The sequence below is a fragment of the Salvelinus sp. IW2-2015 genome, unplaced genomic scaffold (genome assembly GCF_002910315.2).
Source record: "Salvelinus sp. IW2-2015 unplaced genomic scaffold, ASM291031v2 Un_scaffold1936, whole genome shotgun sequence".
NCBI lineage: Eukaryota > Metazoa > Chordata > Actinopteri > Salmoniformes > Salmonidae > Salvelinus > Salvelinus sp. IW2-2015.
This window is the reverse complement of record NW_019943293.1, coordinates 86260-94391: the sequence shown is the minus strand read 5'-3', so window position 1 is coordinate 94391 and position 8132 is coordinate 86260. Positions and strand designations below refer to the sequence as shown.

The 8132-nt window shown below is 45.3% G+C and overlaps 1 pseudogene; it reads right to left on the bottom strand.

The window, feature by feature from the left end:
• Positions 1-8132, bottom strand: part of LOC112072459 (translation initiation factor eIF2B subunit delta-like) — a 36680-nt pseudogene that overhangs the window by 22589 nt on the left and 5959 nt on the right.

The window sequence follows — 8132 nt, the reverse complement described above, 5'->3', positions numbered from 1 at the left end:
CTGTAGGCAGCTCCAACAACAACCATATTCTGTACTGTAGGCCGGTCAACAACCACCATATTATCTGTACTGTAGGCCAGCTCAACAACCAACCATATTCTGTACTGTAGGCCGGCTCAACAACCAACCATATTCTGTACTGTAGACCAGCTCAACAACCAACCATATTCTGTACTGTAGTCCGGCTCAGAGAACATGAGAGAAAAACCAGGAAACGCCTAGTAGAACATCGTGTACGGCCGTTCAATACAGACTGAACATCACCGTTTCATCATGTATCAACATGTATGATTTTACAGGGAGCTCCAACAGTATTGGGACAGTGACATGTTTTATTGTCTTGGCTCTGTACTTCAGCACTTTGGATTTAAAATGATACAATGACTATGAGGTTATTCAACTGCAGACTGTCATCTTTAATCTGAGGGTATGTTCATCCATATTGGGTGAATCGTTTAGAAATTACAACTATTTTCTACATAGTCCCCCGAATTTTTAGGGCACCACAACAGTATTGGGAAAAATTCCCTTATGTGTATTGAAGTAGTCAAACATGAAGTATTTGGTCCAAATATTCATAGCATGCAATGGTTACATAAATCTTGATGGATGCATTTTTAGTTTGTTTTGGTTGTGTMTCAGATTATTTTGTGAATAATGATGAGTTATTGTAATGGTGAGAGGTTAGCATGTCTTGGGGGGGAGGGTTATGATATTTGTGCGTTGGTAATGTTCTCACACCTCATTATTCACAATTAATTCAGGAATATCCGTAATCATGGTAACATCCACATTAATGTAGAAGTGTTTCGAAAACATTCTATTCTTCTTTAGAAATAAATGTGACAAAAAAAATTGACACAATACATTATTTAACATTTCATTTCTATTGGGCACAAAATAATCTGAAACACAACCAAAACAAACAGCAAACACATTTGTAGAGTCACAAGCTTGATGTAATCATTGCCTTCTAGGAATATGGGACTAAATACTAAACTTTTTACTTTTCAATACTTTTGCTCCCCTAAAAATAGGGTGGGGACTATGTACAAAAAGTGCTGTAAATTTCTAAACAGTTCACCCGATACAAATGTCATTATCTCAGGAAGGGAGGTCAGATGGTGGGGGTCATGACATGAACAGCCTTGAGCAAAACAAKACAGACGGTAAAAAAAATATTTAACAAATGAACGGCACACAAAGCATAAGGCCAGACCTTGATACTTAATACCTTTTTAGAGGCGCCGTGCAGTAGCGTCTGAAAGAAATGTGAGGTACAGAATAGAAGCAATTGCGGTGAGACATGGAGGTAGGTTAGTGACGTGAGGTGAGGTAGGGCTGGTTGCCTGACAATTCCCTGTGTTCCATCTATGACTTCCTCTACACCTTATCCAAAGTTTCCCCTACCATTTACATTTACGTCATTTAGCAGACGCTCTTATCCAGAGCGACTTACAAATTGGAAAGTTCATACATATTCATCCTGGTCCCCCCGTGGGGAATGAACCCACAACCCTGGCGTTGCAAGCGCCATGCTCTACCAACTGAGCCACACGGGACCACGGGACTACCAATATATAACATCCAAAATGTTGGCTAGAAAGGCACACCGGATGTTGATTTGGGGAGGTGTGCGCTTCGCATGAAAAATAATACAAGGGAAACACTCTTGACAATCTACTGAGATCGGCTAATCTCAGTGGTACTGGTAAATTAGTCAKGTAGTGCCTTGAGGACAGAGAGCAGCACGTTGTAGAAGGGGAATAACATGCCACAAACCTGTTGTCTCTCCAACTTCTTGGCCAGTCTTTTCACCACTGCAGGGTCGTCCACCTGGACATGRTCKGGAAGTCTCTTCACCACTAACAGGGACAGGAAGCAACAAATGACAAACTACTACTACTGCAGCAACATGTATACCACTATAAAGGCACCATGTATACAACTACTAATGCATGTAAACTACTACATGTATACTTAAATAAATATGTATAATTTATACAGTCGACTACAGAGGCACCTGGCCTGACATGAACTAATGAACTGCCCCCTAGGCACAGCCTGGCCTGGCATGAACTAATGAACTGCCCCCTAGGCACAGCCTGGCATGAACTAATGAACTACCCCCTAGTCACAGCCTGAACTAATGAACTGCCCCCTAGTCACAGCCTGGCCTGTGCACGAACTGCCCTAAGTCACAGCCTGGCATGAACTAATGAACTGCCCTAGTCACAGCCTGGCCTGGCATGACTTCTGCCCCCTAGTCACAGCCTGGCTGGCATGAACTAATGAACTGCCCCCTAGTCACAGCCTGGCATGAACTAATGAAACTGCCCCTAGTCACAGCCTGGCCTGGCATGAACTATGAACTGCCCCTAGTCACAGCCTGGCCTGGCCTGAACTAATGAACTGCCCCTAGTCACAGCCTGAAACTAATGAACTGGCCCCTAGTCACAGCCTGGCCTGGCAGAACGTAACTGCCCCTAGTCACAGCCTGGCATGAACTAATGAACTGCCCCCTAGTCACAGCCTGGCCTGGCATGACATGAACTGCCCCTAGTCACAGCCTGGCCTGGCCATGAACTAATGAACTGCCCCTAGTCACAGCATGAACTACTGAACCGCCTAGTCACAGCCTGGCCTGGCATGAACTAATGAACTGCCCCTAGTCACAGCCTGGCCTGGCATGAACTAATGAACTGCCCCCTAGTCACAGCCTGGCCTGGCATGAACTAATGAACTGCCCCTAGTCACAGCCTGGCATGAACTAATGAACTGCCCCCTAGTCACAGGCCTGGCATGAACTAATGAACTGCCCCCTAGTCACAGCCATGAACTAATGAACGCCCCTAGTCACAGCCTGGCCTGGCATGAACTAATGAACTGCCCCTAGTCACAGCCTGGCCTGCATGAACTAATGAACTGCCCCTAGTCACAGCCTGGCCTGCCTGACTAATGAACTGCCCTAGTCACAGCCTGGCCTGCATGAACTGCCCCTAGTCACAGCCTGGCCTGGCATGAACTAATGACCTGCCCCCTAGTCACAGCCTGGCCTGCATGAACTAATGAACTGCCCCCTAGTCACAGCCTGGCCTGATGAACTAATGAACTGCCCCTAGTCACAGCCTGGCCTGGCTGAACTAATGAACTGCCCCCTAGTCACAGCCTGGCCTGGCATGAACTAATGAACTGCCCCTAGCACAGCCTGGCATGAACTAATGAACTGCCCCTAGTCACAGCCTAAACTAAATGAACTGCCCCTAGTCACAGCCTGGCCTGGCAATGAACTGCCCCTAGTCACAGTGGCCTGAACTAATGAACTGCCCCCTAGTCCACATCGCATGAACTAATGAACTGCCCCCTAGTCACAGCCTGGCCTGGCATGAACTAATGACTGCCCCTAGTCACAGCCTGGCCTGGCATGAACTAATGAACTGCCCCTAGTCACAGGCCTGGCCTGCATGAACTAATGAACTGCCCCTAGTCACAGCCTGGCCTGGCATGAACTAATGAACTGCCCCCTAGCACAGCCTGGCATGAACTAATGAACTGCCCCCTAGTCACAGCCTGAACTAATGAACTGCCCCCTAGTCACAGCCTGGCCTGGCACGAACTGCCCCCTAGTCACAGCCTGGCATGAACTAATGAACTGCCCCTAGTCACAGCCTGGCCTGGCATGAACTGCCCCCTAGTCACAGCCTGGCCTGGCATGAACTAATGAACTGCCCCCTAGTCACAGCCTGGATACTAATGAACTGCCCCCTAGTCACAGCTTGGCCTGGCATGAACGACTTGACCGCCTAGTCACAGGCCTGGCCTGGCATGAAACTAATGAACTGCCCCTAGTCACAGCCCGGCATGACTATGAACTGCCCCTAGTCACAGCCTGGCATAACTAATGAACTGCGCCTAGTCACAGCCTGGCCTGGCAAACGAACTGCCCCTAGTCACAGCCTGGCATGACTAATGAACTGCCCCCTAGTCACAGCCTGGCCTGGCATGAACTGCCCCCTAAGTAACTGAGACGCAGTGATCAGATAACCCTCTTTCTCCGTGTTTTCTCTTCGCCTTTGGCGCCCCCCTCCATTCTTGGCCGCTTCGTTTAAAACGCAAGAGCGCTTTTGCCTCCTTCTAACCAGCAAGAAACAACAAACTATTTCACGAGACCCTGTCTGGTACCTCACGCGTTTCCCCACAGCACCAACTCTGTCTTCACCCCACCAGCCCCCCGCCCCCGCCTCCCAGAATCAAATGGATCACGCAATAAGGGGAAAGGGGTCCACTTTTTTGTCCCCAAACTTCCTCCTAACTTGTACAGACTATCCTGAATTCTTTCTTGGGTTTTTGGGGGGCTTGGTGGAAGGGGACGCAATATTCAAACGGTGGGTCACAATTCTTCGTAAAATTTCAGCGGAACTCCTCGGGATGTCGGTGGCTCACATTAGTTCATTGGGTCGGTGTCCGTGTGGGTTTGGGATTCCATCTTGGCCATGTAGGTTTGTTTTGCATGGCTTGAAATTGCATTTGGGAATGAACCGGGCTGATTCTCAGGCTGAGCATGTGCCTGCTGGAATTGGAACGGTTTTCAGTATGTTTAGAGGGTTTACCCCAGAAGAAGAACGACTGCCCTCTCGTTGAATGCGCGGAAGTTCAAGGCGACGGATATGGTTGGTTTTCACTAGATAAAGTCAAAGTCAAAATGGATATCGTAAAAAGGAGGAAATTAAATGAGCTTTTTGGTCTTCATTTTAGGTAAGGGAGTCATAGGTTGCAGGTTGTGTTTTATGGGTTAAGGTTAGGAATTGGTTTAACAATGATTTTAGGGGGAATTAACCATCTTTTGATGATGTTCGGAAGTTTCTAGTGTATGTTAAATGGACTTTGGGTCTGTCTTGGGTGTAGGGGTTTGAGTTAAGATGTTATTGGTTAGGTGTGGTGTAGTGGTGATATTGGATATGTTGTTGGATATTGGCAGGTCATTGTGTTGGATGGGGTATGGTGTTGGAGGTTAGTTTTTGTTTGAGGGTGAGGACGGTGTTTGTGTGTGGTTGATAATTGGGTTTTGTATTCGTGGAGTTTGTGAGCGAAAAGGGTTTTTAATAGTGGTAGGTATTAGTTGTTTGGTTATATGTATATAGCTTATTGCTAACAGTGATGTCACATTATTTCAAGGGTGAGGGCTTTAAGGGAATGGGAATGACTCATTGCGTGTTGTGAAATTTTAAGAAGGATTGTTAAATTTAAATAAGTTATGGAAATTTATAATTTGATCAGTTATAAGATGCAATTAAATTGAATGTTGTTACGATGATATGCTTATAGGATGAAAAGAATAAGTGGAGGGAATGAAGTGATAGGAAGGATAAAGCGATGACATCGGAGGGACTTCAAGAACTATTTGCAGTGTTTATATGTATGTTGTTGAGGGTTTGATTAAAGATGTGAAGAAGCGGGCGTGTTTTGCTGATATTTTACCTTGATAAAGGCTTATTTAATATGTGATATTCATGTTTCTGTTAATTAAGGTTTTTAGTTTGAGGGGGAGAAGAGTGGAGATTTTTCAGAAGATGGGAAAAAATATGAATGAAGGTGTGTTTAGTATAAGATCATCACAAAATAGTGAGAGGATATGTTGGTATGTGAGAAGATTATGTATTTGTATAAGTTATTGAAAATCGTGATTTATTTATGCTAGTTAAAGTCGTATTAGCTGCTGGTAATAGTACTAATAGAGTCCCAGCAGGTATATGACGGTCATCAAGCAAACTCATTGGACGTTTCTTCCAGTTCGTGCTGCATGACTGGAAGAATTGCAAAATGCTGAAGCTGGAGACTTATATTTCGCCTCACTACTTTAAACATCCGCTATTGAGGAGCTACAATCACTGCAGTGTACATAGCCATTGTACGGGTTTGTGGAAACAACAATAGACGAGGCAGTGGGATACCGGTATGTCCACCGTCTGCAGGGTCAGAAGAGAGCTAGTAACGGTCGAAACCACCGATTGCAGGTCAGAAGAGAGCTAGTAAGGTCGAAACCCCGAAAAATTCTGCAGGTGAAAGAGCTAGTAAGGTCGAACCACGATCTGCAGGGTCAGAAGAGAGCTAGTAGGTCGAAAGCACCGATCTGCGGGTAGAAGAGAGGTAGTAACGGTCCGAAACCACCGATCTGGAGGGTCAGAAGAGAGCTAGTACCGGTGAAACTCCACGGATTGCAGGGTCAGAAGAGAGCTAGTAACGGTCGAACCGGCACGATCTGCAGGGTCAGAAGAGAGCTAGTCAACGGTCGACCACCGAATTCAGGGTCGAAGAGAGCTAGTAACGGTGAACCACAATCTTGCAGGGTCAGAAGGAGGCTAGTAACGGTCGAAACCCAGTCTGGAGGGTCAAGAGAAGAGCTAGTACGGTCGAAACGCACCAATCTGCAGGGTCAGAAGAGAGCTAGTACACGGTCGAAACCACGATTGCAGGGTCAGCAAGAGAGCTAGTAAACGGTCGAAACCACCGTCTGCAGGGTCAGAAGTCGAGCTAGTAACGGTCGACACACGATCTGCAGGGTAGAAAGAGAGCTAGTTTAACGGTCGAAACACGATCTGGAGGGTCAGAGAGAGTAGTAACGGTCGAAACCACCGATTGCAGGTCACAGAGAGCTAGTAAGGTCCGATAACCACGATTGGAGGGTCAGAAGCGAGGCTAAGTAACGGTCGAAACACGAGCTGGAGGGTCAGGACAGAGAGCTAGTAACGGTCGAAACCACCGATCTGCAGGGTCAGAAGAAGAGCTAGTTAACGGTCGAAACACCGATCTGGCGGGTCAGAAAGAGAGCTTAGTTCGGTGAAAACGCACGATTCTGGAGGGTCAGAAGAGAGCTAGCGGTGAAACACGATCTGCAGGGTCGAAGAGAGCTAGTAAGGTCGAAACGCACCGATTGGCAGGGTCAGAAGAGAGCTCGTAACGGTCGAAACGATTGCAGGGTTCAGAGGAGAGCTAGTAAGGTGAACGACCGGATCTGCAGGGTCAGAAGAGAGTAGTAACGGTCGACTAGACGTAAATTATTTCTGCACCTGTAATAAATCTGAAATTATGTGTATGAGACAAACATTTGTTAGGTTTTATATCTTGGGAATAACCATAATTGGACAATTATTTGAAAGACAAGAAATGCATTAATGTTTTCCCAGTAATTTGAATGGAAATATTACATGTTTGACTATCCTCTGGTTGTAGCAACCCGTTGCCTTTGGATGTGTGTCGATCAGATCGGTCAACAGCTCAGTCCCTATTGTACGGTCATTGGTTTTAACATAGTGGTCCAGTGCCTTTGTCTATGCTCTCTGATATACATTGCTGAATTTCACAATACCACACATGATGACAGTGGTTTCTAAAAGCCCGTTTTGGGATAGGTGTTTTAATTGTTTTTTTTTTACAAAAATTTGAGTGATTATGACTTATTTGAAATTGTCAGTATTAAATTGAACATGCATGTATTACCTTTAATGGCAAATTTAATACGACTCCAATTTCGTCATGTTAGAAGTCGGACCACTTTTAATGGAAGACCAAACAGAATGGTGTGACGTTTCTGATAGAATGTACCGGACATAGTTTAATGAAAAGAGCAAAACATGGATGGTGGTGAAAGTTCTATAGAATGTACGGACATATTCTAATGAACGCCCAAACGAATGGTTGAAGTTCTATAGAATGTACAGACCATATTTCAATCGAAAAGACCAAAAGGATGTGTGAGTTCTCAGAATTACCGGACCTCTTCTAATGAAGACGCAAACAGGATGGTGGTGAGTTATAAGAATGTACTGGGACATATTCCTAATGCAAGACCAAACAGAATGGTGTGGAGTTCTATAGAATGTCGGATCATATTCTATGAAAGACCAAAGCAGATGGTGTGAAGTTATATAGAATGTACTGGACAATATTCTAATGTAAGAACAAACAGGATGGTGTTGAGTTTATAGAATGTACAGACATATTCTATATGTAAAGACCAGAACGGATGGTGTGAGTTCTATAGAATGTCGGACCAATTCTAATGACGACAAACAGGAATGGTGTGAGTTCTACTAGAATGTAACGGACCATATCTCTAATGAAAGACCAAACAG